At 35.6% G+C, this 18,398-nt stretch overlaps 1 long non-coding RNA gene across 1 annotated transcript in view; it reads right to left on the bottom strand.

Annotated features, from left to right (window-relative positions):
• LOC108448593 overlaps positions 1-17,122 on the bottom strand; it is a 140,007-nt gene extending 122,885 nt beyond the window's left edge. The window contains exon 1 of the long non-coding RNA XR_001864548.1: positions 16,688-17,122. This is a non-coding gene — a long non-coding RNA (uncharacterized LOC108448593). The remainder of the gene's footprint in view (positions 1-16,687) is intronic.
• Between the last annotated feature and the right edge of the window lie 1,276 nt (positions 17,123-18,398).

Below are 18,398 nucleotides of genomic sequence, written 5' to 3'. Positions count from 1 at the left end.
AGTTGTTTCATTGAATCCTATTGTATGGTTTTGCCACCTACATGCTTACCCCCAGCAAACTCTTTGGCATAATTCAGTCCTCAGGAAAAATTTCAGAGGAGTACATTCAAATACTATTATAGACGTGTGGGATGAAAAAGAAAAAAGATTATGCTATGTCCCTTTTTCCACCACTATTTTGCACAATTATCCAAAGAGACTGAGTATTTTAATATGTACTGTGCCAATGCTAAGTAATACCTATGACCTGAAATTTAGGTAATGATATAAGTGTAAATTATTTCTGTGATATTCTATAGTAAATTAAATACTAATTTTGGCTTTAGAAGCAAGTGCAGGAGAGTTTGAAGCCAATCACAAACAGCTGAAATTTTCTGTTTTCTTCCAAGAAATTCTGCTGAAGCAACTGTACCATGATTATCAGAGAAAGAGGAAAATAGAATTCCAGTAAGTAAATATGGCACTAGATTATATGCCCTGCAAGGATAATAATATTTCTGGGAAGACTACTTATGTTATTTATTATTTTTAAAATACTATCTTCATTTTATTCTTCTGCTTTAACGTATTCATGCTGATGGCTTAAGATTCAACACAAAAAGCACCTTAGTAAAATCTCAGCCAAATAATATGCTCCAGCCACAAAAATAAAGTCACCAAAAGCATAATAATCTATCTCCAGAGAAAAACAATCATTTAATTGAATGATAAAAAGAAAAACCAAATCAATTTCTTCTGCAGAAGATAAGGAGTAGCAGGGAAAAAGAAAAAATTACATACCATGTCAAAATACCTTACTGCCCAAAGGACATTCAAGAAATCTATAATAGGAGAAAAAGATTCCTAAACTACAAGGACAGTCAAAGCAGTAAAATAATATTAAAAAAAAACATACTTGAGCATATTTGTTTATATGAACTTGAGAAACGAAAAATAAGTGAAAGAAAATAAATTTTTAAGGGGTACTACTTCAAGTACAAAATAATGCTGAGAAAGCCTTAAATTCCTGAATGCATTTGTGTGCATACCTGCCCACGCACTCAATTTTCTGCCATATATATTCATGCTATAATGAACAGCAATAGAAGTTGCACCAGTTTTAGGTGTTTTTTTTGTTGTTTGTTTTCGGGTTTTGTTTGTTTGTTTTTGGTTTTTTGTTGTTGTTTTATTTATATTTTTTTGGTTGGTTTAGTTGATTGGTTTTGATGTTTTGAGTTTTTTGTAGTATTAGCTGTAAAACAAAAAAATAATATGTCAGATTCTTTTGTGAGCAATTTCTGAAACTGTAGAATATAAATTGCATTTCACATTAGTTAGCCTAACAAGTTAGTGTGTTATATAGAAGTCTGTGATTATTTTCTTTTTCACTGATTGTGATGGATACATTCCTGTTGCAATTATTTTTCCTTTTCACTGTTTGTGCTTGATATATTTTCTTGGAGCCAACTGTTTTTTCAACACTTATTGGTAGTCTGTTTACTCTTGTTGAAGTTTAAGATGTTATTTGAATTTTATGCTTGTCTCTTTAACTTCTAAAAGACTACATATTAAGAAAACATAAGAATAGTTGCAACTCCTGAATCACAGCTAAGTACAGTTAAAAATCATGGCATTGTCAAGAAGTTGTGCAAGACTTAACTGTAAAATAATCAGATGCTTAAGGCTTAAGAGAACTAGGAGACATATCTCAACTCCAGTTGTGGTACAAAGAAAACTGGAAATTTCCCAGTATAAATCCATGCATAGGTACAGTAATGTCAATATGGCTGATTACAGAACCATTTTTTAATCTTAAGAGGACAGAACACTAAGAAGGGAAGAGGTCAGAGTATCCTAATCAGAGGTTAGTTCTATTGTCTTTTAACTTCTGTTTAAGAACATTAATAATAGCAGTAAAAGTTCTGAGAAATTGTAGGTGCTTCAGATAAGAGCATCTCCACTGTTTTCACCAGCATGCCTAGAAAATTCTCAGGAGTTGTAGATACATTGCCAATAGACATCATGGTGATATGACATTGATCCCAAGAGAAAAAAAAAAACCAAAAGCAATTGTTCTAACTCACTGAGTAAGAGCATCATTTAAATACTTATAAATAACAGATTAAATAGGCAATGATACAAATACTTCACACCTTTACCATCACTCATAAAAGAGAGATAATAGTATGCTATCATGCTCAGTTGTCTAAAAACTCTCGGTTTCTCTTGAGAGAGATCTAATCAAGTGATCCTGTCTGGAGTCTACTGCCTCAGTTGCTATGACTATGATTGTAACTCAGGCACCTGATACAGGAAGCAGGTACAAGCACAAGACTGTCTGTTGGTCCTACAAGAGACAGGTGTCAGGAAGTAGTGAAGTATCCACAGGATTTGTTCCATGCTGAGACTTTGTGTATGTCAGCCTAGTTTTGGTGTGAACCATTAGCTGCATATATCCTCTTTGTTACATATATGCAAATATTCCTTTAAACATGTGAGAATAGTCCTATAAAAAATTCTAAGAAATCTCCCAGGCTGTTCAATGAGACACCCATTGCAGGGTTTTGAAAAGGTCCAGAAGAATTAAATGTTACCTCTAACGCTTGAAAAGCAAATATAGCAGTTCATCCATTCTGATCTGCAGTTTGTAACTAAACTACAATGTCAATGTCATTGTGTTAATACTTTCAATCTCAGGAAAAATGCATTATAAATACTTTTCCACTGTCTAATTGCTCTCAGTTTCCCAAACAGGAAGCCATTATTTGTATGCAATAGCTTAATTCTCAGAATTTTATATTTTTTATAATCATTCTAAGTATTATGTATTTCTGATATAGTTTTATTGATATTTGAGTAATTCATTTGACCTATTTTCAATTGATACAAATTATGCACAGAAAATATATTAAAAGAACATCAAACAGTCAATGCACTTTAAAGTTAGAATATGGTAAGATTATACTTGCCTGTTATCTTTTCTCTGCTCCCCTGTGTACCTGAATTACAGTTGTGAGGTTATGTGATTGGATTCTCCCCACACACCACTCTTCTGAAGACAAATTAAATACATTTATCAGGGCCCTGAGCATAGCCTTGCCCTGAGCATAGCCTTGCCCCATGCCAGCCCCTGGGGTCAGCCCCTTCCCAGTGGAACTGCAGCAGGGCCTGCCAAGATGGGCCCACATCCAAGTCCACACCCCAACCTGGCCTTGACCAATCCCCATCCAATGGAAGTGCCCAATGCCCAGGGAAGGGGCTGCCCTGGCACCCCTGGTTGCCCTGCTCTTGGATGCCATACCTTGTCCTGCTGCCAGCCTGGGGTGTCCCTGCCACTCCTGGCCCTGGGCCCACATGGAGCTGCAGCCCACACGGCAACTTGACAATATTCAATGAGAGAAATTTGCCTCCTTTGGGGCAGCATTTGATAAAGTACAATAAATTAACTGTGTTGCAAAAAAATATATTACTTGCCTCAGGATTAAGAAAACGGAATTTCACACTAAAGTATTATTTTTTTAAATTATTATTATTATTATTATTATTATTCTACTGAATTCCTCTGAGGTGTTGGAAAACAGAAAAGAAATGCTGAAAGTTTTTGTCAAAGAAGTGGATTCAAATTGTTCTTTATTGGAAGGTTATACTTAGAGGGGGAAGAAAGAGCCACCTCCATGCAGCAGCACAGGTCCTTTGTTTCAAGACTGTAAGTGCAGGGAGGGCTGCTGTATGAACTACCTGGGTTGTTCATACAGTCCTTGCACACTTTCAGAATATGCCAGCTACAAACCTCCTTGGTTTGGAAAGGTGACTGCTTGTGAGACAATTTCTGTAAGCAGTCTGCATGCAGCCTTCTGCATCAAGGATATTCCAAGATATTTGTCTCCTGGGACAATTACACTTTTCTGCTAAAGACTAATGGTTGGGAAGTTATACTAAAATGTAGGTAGTTAAATAAATACAGTATTCTATAAATTATTGTATAATAAAATACTTTTACATAACTAAAATAGAGGGTTTGCTTTATACTAAATGTAAATTGTAAGAAATGGAGAATAACTTTTCCATATTGCTGCTGTTCAGGATTAATCTTTAGGTTATGGAATCAAGTCCTGAATTTTTCTTGACTTCTCTAGTCAGGTGAGTATGAGCATCTTACATTAACTTTACCAGCAGGGATGATATTTTCTAAGAAACTGTAAATGCACAATTCAGAAGATTCTCATTCACCCGTCCTGATGTTACTGCATTTTGTATAGAAGCTTCAAATATTTATTTAGAAAATAGCTTTATAATATGGTTTGGAGTATGCCTTCACACAAGGAATATAAAACTTCAAAGCATACTTGGACATCTTACTATGAAATGGAACAAAGTCAATATGAAATCTTTAAAGACAATTGTCCTACACAGGGATAAAACTTGCTTGTGTTCTTTCACAGCACCATCCCTCCCCTCTGACTATCTTCCCGAAGGAGGTGATTGTCTTCTATGCTATGTGGTTTAACACTCCCTTATTACACCTGACTGTAGGATCCCATCTCATTCTCCTCCAGCAATACAGGAACACTTGGAAATGTAAAAGTAATGTGCTTGCAGTAAAGGGTGAAGTAAGAGCTTTTGCCTTTCCATGGGAATTGAGACTTTTGTTCTGAAAAGCCTATATGCAGACTGAAAAAATTCAGACCCCGCCCAGCACAGATATTGGATGGCGAAGACTCTGACTCCAAACGCCTAATGAAGCCACATGATGGGAGAAAATCACAATAATAGGAAAGCAGTATTTTGCAATATAATTTGAAATACATATATTACTATTGTTTTATATATACTAATGAACTCTGAGCTATTTTATAATTGAAATATATGTTGACTTATTTCATAATAGATAACAATATAAAGTATTAATTATTGCTTTATTTGACATTACACATTTACTGTGCTTCCATGTACATATTGAATGTGTCTCTGCTTTAAGTCTTTTAAGTCTCCCGTCCATGTGTAATAGCCCCTGCTCATACTGAAACTCCATTATTTTTCTGTTAATTTGCTTGCGTTCAGACAGATCTTCCTGAGTAATTTACCTCTGTTAATATTCCCTTCCATTGTACAAGTTCTATAAATAGATTTAGACACTAGATTAAAAATAATAGAAATCAATAATAATGTCTATGCTTCTGATAAGTTCAAGTACTAGAGATAGAGGTTTCACTCCAGCAAAACATGTAAGCATGTGCTGATTTTTTTTTTTTTTCTTTAGGATATAGTTCTGTTTCTGGCACACTTTCCAAAGAATTTATGACTTTTTCTTCATCTATGTTTTAGCAAGGCTGGCATTACATTTCCGACTTACCAAATCCACTGCATTTTTTCAACCTCTAATTAATTTAATTCTTGAAGTTGGACCTCTTTGTTCATTAATTCAACTCTGATGTAGTATCCATCCAGGCTTCCAGTTAGTGTTAAATGTCTTCTTATCTCATCTTTCCTATGTGTCATATTCTTATTGAAGTCTTGCAGGTGGTCTTGGCATGTTTACAAAAAATCTCAGCGGTAGTAAGAGCTATGCAGTGGAAAAAATTTATACATATTCCAAATGTAGAGAAGAATAGTATGTCAAGCAGGCAAAGACTGAACCTGTGTATTATAATTTACAGAGTCTGGACTGTAAACTTCTTCAGCTTTAAGAGGTCTTCCTTACAAGAATAATTATATAATTCTTGCAGTGTCTAGTCTTTTGTAGGTATGGTTTAAAACAAATAATAAATTATAAGCAAATATATATCATATATACTGACCTTACATTGAAATAGGAGAAACAGAAAATGAACGTGCAGAGAGGACATTCATATTTTAGCCACAGACTTAATTTAAAATTAGATACACTTACATTGGGAATGGAAGAGAAATAAGTCTGAAAAACATGTTTGGAAATGTAGAGGGTGAAAGGAGATTAATGTAAATGGCAGAGAAGGTAGATGGTGTAAGACTGAAAAACATCAAGTCAAAATATATGTCTGATTCTTTGGATAAATACTCATCACTAAAGATTCCCTCATCTATTATTCTATCTATTGGCATCAGGCTGTCACAGACTGTTTCATATAAAGGGCTGGTTTAGCATATGTCTGTTGTAAAATAATTGTGGCTTTAAAACCAGAGTGAAAGCAGGATTCTTTATAGCCTTGTTATTAGGTTTCAAAGCAACAATGAAAACTGCTATTGAAAAGGAATTAAATTTAATAATCAGACTATTAACCAAGGATATTTGCTGCACATTACACAGAGACAAACTAAAAAGATTACTAAAATTTCCAGAAAACATCTGCTAAACAATGCCAAATTGATGATAAAGAAAATTGAGTTGCCTTTGCAGTTGTTTAATTTATCTGTACCTAGCATAAAAGAGCTATCAAAGACAACTATTCATTTGTTGCTACTTCAGAAATATTCTATCTGTGAATCCTTAAAAGCTGAGACCTAACTTATTGCCAAGTTTTTCTTTTTCTGAATTGATGGAACCATGGAGAGATGAGTTAAGCTCCTCCTTTTAAAGGATAAAGCTATACCTTTACTGTCCTGACACTATAAAAAAGATATGGAGCCAGGTTTCATTTAGATTTGACTTCAATTAAAGGACTAAAACCCCAAGTTGTGGGGAAAAAAACCCAACTAACCAAACAAAACGCTGCAACCCCAAATAAACCAAACTACAGATGGTTTGTTTTACCCAGCCTTTTAAAATATCGGTGACACAAAATGTAGGTGTAAGATTTCACACTGATGAGCTATTATCTGGTTTTCAATCTTCAATTTTTATTTTTCTTTTATTAGAGGTGTTTTAATTTCTGGAAGTAACTGCTATTTTCAAGTCAGTAAATAGTGCAGACCAATAAGAAGATACTGACAGGTGAAAGTTGGTACTGAGATCTATTTTTCTGCTGTATGCATTTCATAAGGGTTGACTTTGGACTGGTTGTAATCCAGGGGATTGAGTGCCCATTAGGAATTAAATGCAGGATTTTGATCTAGTTTTGTCCAAAAGAAATAGAATTGGTAAATTTGAAAAACAGTCTGCAATGTGTAACTAAATGTTGCGACAGGGAATGATCAGGCGACGGTCCTCAGACAACTACCCAAACAAAAAAACTGATAGAAAAAGGAATTCAGTATGACTAGTTCTTGAAAAATTAGATGCTATTAGCTCATGCTGGTTCACACATTTCCCTTTTCACAGGTGCTGGGATGGTAAAATGAACCTCACTTCCCCTCCCTCCCCTTACTTTGTAGTTCTACACTTATAGTTCAATTTGAAGACTTTCTGATGACCTTATAGTTCCTTTTCTTCACTGAATTATTGTAGAATTTTTTAATCTGAACAATTTATTCCTGGTTTATGTATCTATTTAACCTATTCATTTGAGTAACAGAGAAAAAATACCAAACGCTTTGGCAGTTTTACTGCCAGTTAGAATTGCATTTGGTTTAAATTGTCCTTTGAAGAAAGTATTTTTTAATAACACACTCCTGCTTTTACTTACCAGTAGCAAGAATAAGTAAATTTTAATTAATTTCTGAAGATGTTCCTTAGATCTTTATTAGACTTCATTGCCTCTTTTTTGATCTTGAAATAATTTTTTTCATTGGCCTTTCCCATTTTCCCTTCTCAAATATAAATGTAATACTAAGAAAAATTAAAATCTATAAACAGAAATAAATAAGAAAGCATTAATGAAGTAATGACACATTGTAGAACTCTAGCACTATAAGACAGCTCAGGCTGGAAAGGACTTCAGAAGGTCTGTCACAGCTGGGTCAGATGCAAGGTACTGCTAGGCTGCTCAGGGCTTTAGCCAATATGGTCTTGAAAACCTCTGGGAATAAAGATGTCACAGTCTCACTTAGCAACCTGTTTCACTGCTCAATGCCTTCATGGTGGAAGAAAAAACCTTCTGTTAGGCTCACTTTGGACCTCTCTTGCTCAACTGGCTCTGTATTGATGACCCCCTTGTAGGCATTGGGAGGCTGCTATTAGCTGCTCGACAAAACTGTCTCTTGTCCAAGCTGAACAAGCAAACTCCCTCTGACTCTTCTAACAGAGCGAGAACTCCATCTCCCTGACCATCCTGGTAGTCCTCCACTGATCAAATACCAGTTTATTAATGTCTTTCTTATATTGGAGGAGCCCTAAATCTGGATATGGTATTTTAGATTAGTCTAAAAAAAATACAGAGCAAAGGAGAACAATGATTGCCATGACTGGACGCACATTCACTCTTCTAGGAGATTGGTTGTCTGAGTCCCACTGTTAACAGCTGCTGTGAAGAAAGGAAGACATGAGGATCTGTCCCTCCCTCCCAAGAAGTTCCTTCTCACTAGAGGTCTCACGAGTATGCAACATTGCAATTGTGTAGCAGCCAGATCTGTTCCTGTCATGCTGCCTTGATCCCACCTCAGCCACAGACTTGCTTCCTGGATTGACTTTGGACCTGCCCCACTACCATGCATTTGCTATGTGATCACAGAATTTATTGGTTGACCATCCAAACATTGTCTTCCCAGCTATCCTGATCCTGACTTACTGACTCAACTTCCTGACTCATTGTCAGTGAGGTCAGTGCCCTTTCCCACTCCTCTGCAACCCTCAGTTCCCAGCTTGCCCTTCCTTCATGGAGCAGTCCATCACTGCAACTCCTTAACAATCAGTTCTGTTGAGCTACTGGCTTGGCTTCTGCTATGCCTGAGCACACTGGGTTCATCTCACTGCCTGACAAGATGCTTAGTGAATCCCCATCTTCCACGGTTGCAAAGGGATCTTCCTCTCCAGTTGCAGGACCTTTGATTCATCCTTTTAAAAATGTATTGGCATATTTTAAAAACAGCACAAACTATTTGCATTATTTCTTAAGAAAATAAACATGCATAAACTAAAACTTAAAGACTAATATTCTGCAAACAAGGAATTATTAAAAAAAAGTGTTAATCAAAATGAAAACCCTAAGACAAGAGTTATATTCACATATTACACAAAAGAGGCTCACTTCAATGACATTCATTTCTGTGATACAAATTGCTTTATGGAAAGTAAACAAATCAAAATGAAAACAGCAGCTGTGGCTTAAAATTACCATCACCCCCCCCCAAAAATCACCGAAAATAGTAATTAAGAATGAAAGTCCATTTATAGAGCTGACAAAACTTCTTGCAATGCTAATATAATTATCAAATACAAGAAGAATCATCACAAATAAATCATATTATCATTGCTACAATTCTATTTCATTTTTCCTTTATTTTACTTTTTGCTGGAGTTAGCTCTGCACGTCCTGCTGTGCCAGTGGCGTGGGGGAGGGTACAGGCTGAGACTTTTCCCATTTTATTAAACAAAAACCCCTAAAATTTGCAGGCAATGGCTCTAAAATTTGTTTTTTAATATAGCCCTGTGACAGGAATGTTGTGAGCATTACTACCAGCAGGGTTGGTAGGTACTAATTCAATACTAACTTCAGTTACACTGAAGTTTAACAAGCATCACAGCTATAATGAGGTAGGGGTATTATTAGATTTATTGTTAAACCATTTTTGTAGTACTTCGCAGAGTCAAGCCCTTAGTGATCTACACCATTAAAGTATATAGCAAGATAATATTTTGGTATAAAAAAAATATAGGAAAATATTCTTCCAAAACACTTCCACCAAAGTGGTGGCTCACAAGCCACAACACCACTATTCAAAGGTGCTGGCTAACAAGCCCCAATACCCCTCCACAATCTCCCCCTCCCACAGCAAAGTTCAATATGGGGTAGAGCAAGATAGACACACTTTGCCCAGACACAGCAAGGGAAGAAAACAAGACAGAAAAGAGAGAGGACAAGAAATATCACTAGTCCTTCGATCCCACTCTGGTCCTGGTCTGGAGCTGGGACAAACAAAGAGAACAAAAGAGAAAGAGAAGAAAAAAAGAGAGAGAGCTTGATCTTTAACCTTTCATAGTTCGCCTGGTGCATGCCTCCTATGAAAACTAGATTTTTTGCTCTGTTTTGTTTACATGTGCACAGCCAGTCCTTCTTCAGGAAGTGAGTTGGGGGGGATGGAACTGAGCACGAATCCCAAGTGGAGCAGGAAGTTGGCTCAGAACAGTGCTGCCCCACTTCCATGGTACCTTCTCCCCTCATCACCCGTTTCCTGTACTGATACTCAGAATGTTTAAAAGAAAACATGCTTAGGTCTGGTTCTCTATACAAATATATGTAAAACCACATGGTGCAACAGAGATTCATCCCTGTTCTTTTCATGGCAAGAGTTTCCTTCCTTGGCTTTATGATTACTGGACTTTATAGAATATCACTGTTATCACTTAGTGACATAAAAATAGGGTTTATTTTGATATAAACAATCATTTTGCAATAAACATTGCTTTTTATCAATTCCTCACTTCACTGACTCACAGGTGTTAGGAACATAATGACAGTTTCAAATTAAGACATGGATACATGGGATTAATTAAGTAGATGTGGAAGGGACAGAGACACTGCAGTGCTTAACTTTAATGCATTTGGGCCTAAACTGTGAGCATAAGAATTATGCATTTCACAGATGGAATAAAAAGATTTATAGGCTGAAGAGAGAACTGTAAGCTTCCCAGCAATAAATGATAAGTAGAAAACAGTATCTGATAAACAAATCTGAGAATAATGCCTTTGAGATGATACCTCTGTTAACAGAGGAAGCAGAACCAGGATTTTCACTAACAGTTAGCTTCAAAATTCTGAGCTCCACTTAGGTAGTCTTGATATTTAAACAAAACTAAATGCTCCTGAACTATGTTCCCCTTTTACACCAACTTGCAAACTAAACCTCTCATCCAGAGAAAGGAAAATTCTAGTCTTTTTTCTTCTTAACCACAATGGTTACAAATACTATTCTCAAACCATACAAACCAGAGTTGAATTCTGTATTCTCGCCTTTCTTGTAAAGTGTATTCACCTGCCCAGCTGCAAGATTCATGGGGCACAAAGGAAAGTGACTCTGGAGCTCTGTATTTAGTGACAGTGTAATTCTCATTGTTCAAGATCCCATTTCTACATCCAACATAATTTTTTGTAATTTTCATCCAATGTAGACAGATACAGTGTAGAATGCATAGAAAGCAATGAGGTAGCAGATTTTAGCATACATCTCCTAAATCAGTGTTTTAAGATATTAAATGGCCTAAGAGTAATCTACAGTCACATAACTGGTGATATATCTTTCTTTATTAGCTCCATCAGTCTTGAAGTCTTTCCAAAAAAGACTTCCAGAGGTGAAGTTAAGAAAACAGTTGCTCTTTTGCTGCTCTATGAAAATGTGGGCATTTACGACACTCCTTCAACAGCATTGTAAAAGTTACGTTGCTATCAATGCTCAGAAGACAGCTGCTGGCTCCCAAGTTGTCAAGCATTTCAAAATAAGAAACTCATAGTAGTTTTTATTGAAACAAATCATGACAATACCACAACTAAAAGTTATTAACTATTTAATCCTTGGATTATCTAAAGCCTGAAATAAGAATGACTAGTATGACTAACATACCTGTTTTATCAGATCTGTTTCTGAACTCTTTTTTGCTACAATGGGCTGATCCACCAGCCATTTCAGCAATGAATCTTACTAGATTTTCAAAAAACTTCAGAGAACTTTTTGGCGTTTTCTACCTGCCTGACACAATACATTGAAGTCTACACCACTTGGAACTGAGAGTTAGGTTAGCTCCATCAGTTGAACTGTGTCACAAATTTGGCTCTTCTACTCAGAAAAGTGACTTCAGAAGTAATTTTACCAGGGGGAGCCTGATTCCATATGCAAAAGAATGCAGAATTTTGACCCTTCATAAACATTTTAGCCTTTAGAGTACTGTCTTTAATTTGTGCTCAGCAGAACACGAATTGATTCTTTTACATCAAAGCTTAGGAAAACTTTGTTTAGGCTTCATCCTTCATAATCTATCCCTCCTTTCCAACAGCTCAACATTAATGTTATATCCAAAAATAAAACTTAAATTCCAAACAGTCAACATAAAAGCCTACACAGCAGAGGTGAAATTACGATACACATAAATTAAGCCTTTCAAAGCTAGTTTTTGTTTTTGTTTCTATTTACTCTGTAGAGTGGAAAAGAAGGTTTGTTTTCAGTTCAAGTCTTCTATCTATACAACACAGGTTTTTTTCATTAAGTTAACAAAATATAAAGAACTGATATTTGTATGGATAGAAATATCTTGAAACAGCTAAACAGCTTTGTGTAATTTTCAAATACGTGTTTGTTGATAACAGAGAAATATCAAAGCAGATGGGATTATTTGGTCACTAGATGTCAGCAGTATGTGGAATTAATGAAGCAAAATAATGACAAAAGTAGAACTTCCTGTTATAAAAAGACAGAGGAACTTCCAGCGTAATGAGATTTTCTTTTAATTACCTATTTAGAAAATTCTATAACCCTCATCATAATAATGATGCAGTTCATCAGTGTATACAACCATCAATGACCTGATAAATAAGACAATTTTTCGGTTATATCCATAAAATTTTTAATATAATTTCAATATGCTATTAATTATTTAATTTTTAATCTAGAATGCCATTATTACACCCACTAATATGTAGTTTCTGGCGAGAAAGTTCTGTCATCTCTAAAAAAATTCCTGCTCTGGCTGCTGAATAAAGAAGCTGTTTTCAAACTTTTTCATGACTTTGGAAAGTTTTATGGGTTTATTTTAATTTATTTTTTATTGTTCAAGAGGGACACTTAAAAATCTGTCCTTCTTATCATATGCTAGGTATAAACTGTAATATTCTCTATTTACTTCCAAAACTGGTACAAGAATAAGGAGTTTTTCTGCATCCAAAACGGTCTGTATTGTTCCCATTCTTCTTTTTACACTGAAACAGATTTATTTATTATTACAATTAAAGACTGGTATGCTTTATTAGCACTCCTTACTGTAGGACATGTTTCTGTGACATGCTCCTGCTTCATCTGCTGCTATTAATTTAGGATCTTGATCAAGGTAAATCAAGATCAAGAGGACTAGATCTTGCAGAATATACTGCTTACAAATAGAAGAAACCTCAGGGGGTTTTGTGTCATTAAGGTGAGGCACAAATACTGTGTTGGATTTTTTACTTCCTGTGCTTTGAGATGGCTATCTGGACCTATCTCTGCAAGTTTTCTTTAGTAAGAGACTAACCATTTAGACCACACTTAGAATGATTTTGGACTCAGTGTGAGCGTGACAGAAAAAAATTCCAGGTTATACTTGTGTAGCAGCAACAGATAAAGTTGAAAAAAACTTTCACTTAACATCACGTTCAAAACAGCAATGTCAAATCCTAAATTGTGATCATGCAGAAAAAATCCCCCATTGAAATTAACCTATTTTACTGTGTTCCCATAATAATAGCATGCACTATTATTTTGTTAAATTTCTGACATATTCTGTGGGTGCATGGATCAAATCAGATAAGAAATACCTTAGCTTTCCTCTTTTTACCTTTGCAAATACATGTGACAATGTTCAGCCAAGGTATCTATAATTGCGTCCAGTGAATAGAGGGCCAGATGGCAAACAAGTAGAGTCTCACTATAAGTAGCATGGTACTCTTTCCATAAAAACAAGGCTTTTATGTGTGTAATGAAATGTTACTCTTTAGCAGTGAAGGTGCAAATTAAACAGTGTCAACCTTCATGAAAATTTGCAAAGTGGAAAAGAAACAACGCTGCGTTTATGGCAATTATTCAAAACCCCCATTTTATTTGGGCTAATCCTAGTACCAGAAAACATCAAACACCTTCTGACTGCTTGCCATGATATTTTTGAAATAAGGTTATTTTTGTAGAGATCAGCCAGTTTGAATAAAGATAATAAAAAATCACTTCTATATAATGCAATTTTATCAAACATGTATTATCAAACACCCCAGACTTTAATTTCTCTGTTGTCACCACCTTTCTATCATCTTTCATGCTTTGAAGCCAAGACTCATACTGTACTTAAAACCTGACAGCATAGTATGCATTAAAAAAAGGGAATTCTATGGCCTATAGCAACAGTGCTCTCTTATAGTCATGGTGTGAAGACAATAAAATAGTAAGCTCCTGATATATCATAAGGAAGTATGTGTCTAGTTCATTTATATATTTATATTTTGAAAAACACATTATTTGGGAAGGGTGAGAGTTTTTGAATACTTATTAAAATACACATAAAAAAAGTAAAAAGTGGGGATCATCTATATGCATGGGCCATGTTTTATGAAAAATCAGAAGCAGTTTCTGCTCCCACGTAAGCTACAAATAGTTTGGGTTTTGTGTTCAGTGACTGCTGCATTAGAACCTGTGTGACCTTGTTAGATCTCTTTTCTTGTCTAATACTGAATAAACCTTCTTCTTGGCCACCGTTGATTTTAACTAAAACAACAAACTGTATAAAATAGCAGGATGAAACATGCACGTAGAAGTTAATGCTCACTGGCAGCTTTCCAATATGAAACTGAAATTATAATTCATTGGAAAAGAAAAAAAATGGAGAGAGATCTTGATTTCAGATATAAAGACAGGCAGATATAGAAAGGGAAAATATTAAATAAGCCTTTCTTGTGTCTGTTTTCAAAGATAGTTTTTCTAATGTAAATGTGCTGGAGCAAAACTATTATTAATGATGAAAATGAAAATTTTCTTGTAATTCTCTGTATTTTAACATAACACAATTATAACATACCTAGTAAATTAAACTCCTTAATCATCTTCTATATTTTCCCATTTTATCTAAAGATTGCAGTGTTGTTCATCTATAATATTCACCCCAGAAATAAAATCATTAATCACCTTGGCATCCAGAAAAAAGGGTTACATATTATTTCTTATGATATCTAGGGTACAAAACCTGAGGAAGATATTAGTTTTTAATAATTCTGATCCACTCATTGGGATTCATCATGTTGAATAAGCAGGTAGTCCTCTTGCAATAAATTTCAGTGTAATGCAAAGAAGCAAGACACTCACAATTCAATGGTGTTTAAATATCATACATCATAGGGCATGTTTTCCCCCCACATGGTTAAAATTGAATGAAAAATGAAAGGTATTCATACTGAAAAACTTTAAATTTTAGTTACCTATGTTATAAAATAGATTCCATGGGCTTCTGCAGTTGGTGGAGAAAGACAAACTTTAAGAAAACAATTCAATTCACGTATGTTAGGTCTCTGATCTGGAGAGAAGGTAGCAACTGTACACATAAAAGGGATGTGGGGAGACTGGCCAACTGACTTCTGTCCCTAACATAGGGGACATAGTTTGGTACTATGAATAGCTCTCCAAACTTTTCTCTTACAGCACTCTCTTTATGCTGCTCTATTCTTCAATGTATTAAGTCTTGTTGATCGTGGAAAATTCAGATGTGGGTAGGTCATATTTCCAGAGCCTGTCTTCCCACAGAACTCTGGAAGACTCCCATAAGACAGCTGGGGGAGAATTGAAGATATGCTGATTTCAGCAGCTTTTATCTTGGTAATTCAGGAAGAAAAAAAAATCAAAGGCACACAAGTTTTTGCCAAGTTACTTCTATTTAAGAACTTAGGATCCCAAAGCTTTTGGCCAAAGCTAAAAGAATGTAAGTAAAATACAAGAGACCTTCCATTTAGGTTCTTTTCTAGATGAAGATACAGAGATAAGCAGAAAGCTTTTAGTGGGAAACAAAAACACAGACATACAATATCTTTCCTTCACCCTTCCCAGGTTCAAATTCAGTCCTTTATTTCAGTCTCTCCTACCAATGCAGTGGGTTGTGGAGTGTTATGGTCAGTACATAGTAGTTTCTCTCAGTTGCTAATTTCCTCTTACACTTTTCAAGATGACAGTTCCTTTGATCACAAGCTGCAGTGGATATCTGCTCCAGCATCATGGACCACTTCATCCTCGTATTATGATCTTGGTGTTTGTTGCCCTTGCTGCTTCTCACTCTCTTTGTTCTCTTCCCTTCTGTCCATCCAGTACTTTTTGCCCTTTCTTAAATATGTTTTCACACTGGGTACATACTGGAGCCAGCTATAAGCCACCTGAATGCTCTCTCTCACTCAAGCCCATTTCTTAATTTTGCAGTTTTCATGAAATGAAAAAAAATCATTCCATATGGTCAGATTTCCCTACTGAATTGCTTGAGATTTTTAATTTGTTTTTAATATTCAAAGTGTTAATTTTAACTCTACTACCTGATGCATCTGTTGCCTCTGAGGTATAAATAATTTTCTACTTCTTGGAAAAGAAAACTGATTCAGATTTGTTGCCTTTTCAACAACTCCAGGGATAAGTATACTACAGAAAATATACCAATAACTTTCAGAGTATTTTATTATTCCTGTGCGGACTCCCAATATATCTTTTTTTTTTTTTTTAAGTAAACAAAAGTAATTTTTAACAGTATGTTTGCTGAACTTCAGTAGCTACAGAAATCATTCTGCTCACTTTTGGCACCACTGCTTACAAAACAAAGTATTTGACATCATACTGCAATCTGAAAATTATTACCAGTAGAAGCAGAAATATGAGAAATAAACATAACAAGAAAACCAAATCAAAAACCATTAAAAAAAATTTACCTCAAATATTGCAGACACAGTCGTCAGTAGTATTGTGGCATCAAACCTATCTAAGTAATGAAAAGACCTACCTCCAGATCAAAACTGAAGGATGTTCACAGCTCCAGGCAATTCAAAAGGCATATTAGCATATTTTAGATTGTGGACATTTGGAAAATGAATTCTTGTATACAGTCTCAGCTGGTATTTTATGATTTCTATCCTGCATGAGTAGATTAATCCAATGTTTTCTTTCAGCGTGTACCACCTGGACACAATGCTCAGTGTGTGCATGTACCTTTTTGAATGTGACAAACTTTTCCATGGCAACATTCTCTGTAAGAAATGACATTGCTCTCAATACTAGGTAGCAGCCTGATTATATTGAAGAAAAGATTACTCCTTAAGTAAGGCAGAGAAAATGTTATTCTAACAGTCTGGGGGTTGATTCTTCCATTTTCTTGTGTTGCAGGTTATCACAAAATCATGGAGTCATAGAATATGCTGAATTGGAAGGGACCCACAACGAATATTGAGGCCAACTGGCCCTGCACAGGATACCCCCAGAGTCACACCCTGTGCCTGAGAGCATTGTCCAAATGCTTCTTGAGCTCTGTCAGGCTTGGAGCTGTGACCACATCGCTGGGGAACCTGTTCCAATGCTCAACCACCTTCTGGGTGAAAAACTTTTTCCTGATATCCAACCTAAACCTCCCCTGACTCAGCTTCATGACATTTCCCCAAGTCCTGTCATTTGCTAACACCTGTATGAAATGGGCATCAAGTATTGCCATGTTGAGTTAGCAGCTTTCTATGCTCCCCTTGCCAGATGTAAATGACTACAATATCTTTAGATTCTAGTTTTCATCTCTGAACAAAAAAACCAAAAGTCACTCATTCCTACTATCTAGCAATTAGATCTCACTGCAACTGGTTGCCATAGCTACCAGATACCTGCTAAGGACTTTTGTCTTTTTGCTAGGATTTCCTTAGAAACCTTGACACAAGCAACAGCACTGACAGCCTGAGTTCCAGCCCTATGCTGAGATCTGGCAACCCTATCTGGAATAAGGGTCTCCCAGTCCCCAGGAGACTTCCACCTTCTTTTGGCAGCATCTGATAAGTAACCCATCCTTACCTGGAGAATCAAATTTGACTGCTTTGTATATTCCAGATGCCTCAAACCCTAGTAACCTGGCTGGAAATTGTCACTTCTCAATTAATTGGATAACCTTCTTTCTCATTACAAACTTGCATGCATTTGTCGAAATGTAGTGACTTCCTTTTGTTTGCTCTTTTGTCTTTTTACTATTCCTTGTGTCTTCACTCCCTAATCAGACAAAATCTTAGTTCCCACAGCTGAGCATATACGTGAATTTATATATGGGGGGGGCGTGTTTGTATATGTGCATATATATGATTGCACAAGTGAGCAGATATTATAGGTCAGATCTTTGTCTTACACATTGAATTGCTGACATCATTTTAGATAGATAAACATCTTGATAGTTAACTGCTGAATGCATAAGCCAACTAATTTATTCAACTACTTATTAAAATAAAGAAAATCAAAACCCCAACAAAACCCACTACTCTCTTCCCCCAAAACACTACTAATAAAACAAATCATCAAAAAAACTAACCCACCACAAACTTCGAAGACCATTGATGCAACTGTAAAAACAGTTGGAAGTAAAAATAATAAAAAATATAAATATAGAGAAAGTTATTTCTAATGAGGGCAAGAATCATACAAAGAAAATTTTTGCTAGAGGAGGCATCCTCAATACATACAATTAATTA

This window comes from Corvus brachyrhynchos, unplaced genomic scaffold, assembly GCF_000691975.1.
Source record: "Corvus brachyrhynchos isolate BGI_N302 unplaced genomic scaffold, ASM69197v1 scaffold115, whole genome shotgun sequence".
In the NCBI taxonomy this organism is placed as follows: domain Eukaryota; kingdom Metazoa; phylum Chordata; class Aves; order Passeriformes; family Corvidae; genus Corvus; species Corvus brachyrhynchos.
The sequence above is the reverse complement of the archived record's forward strand: the minus strand, read 5'-3'. Positions and strand labels throughout refer to the sequence as shown.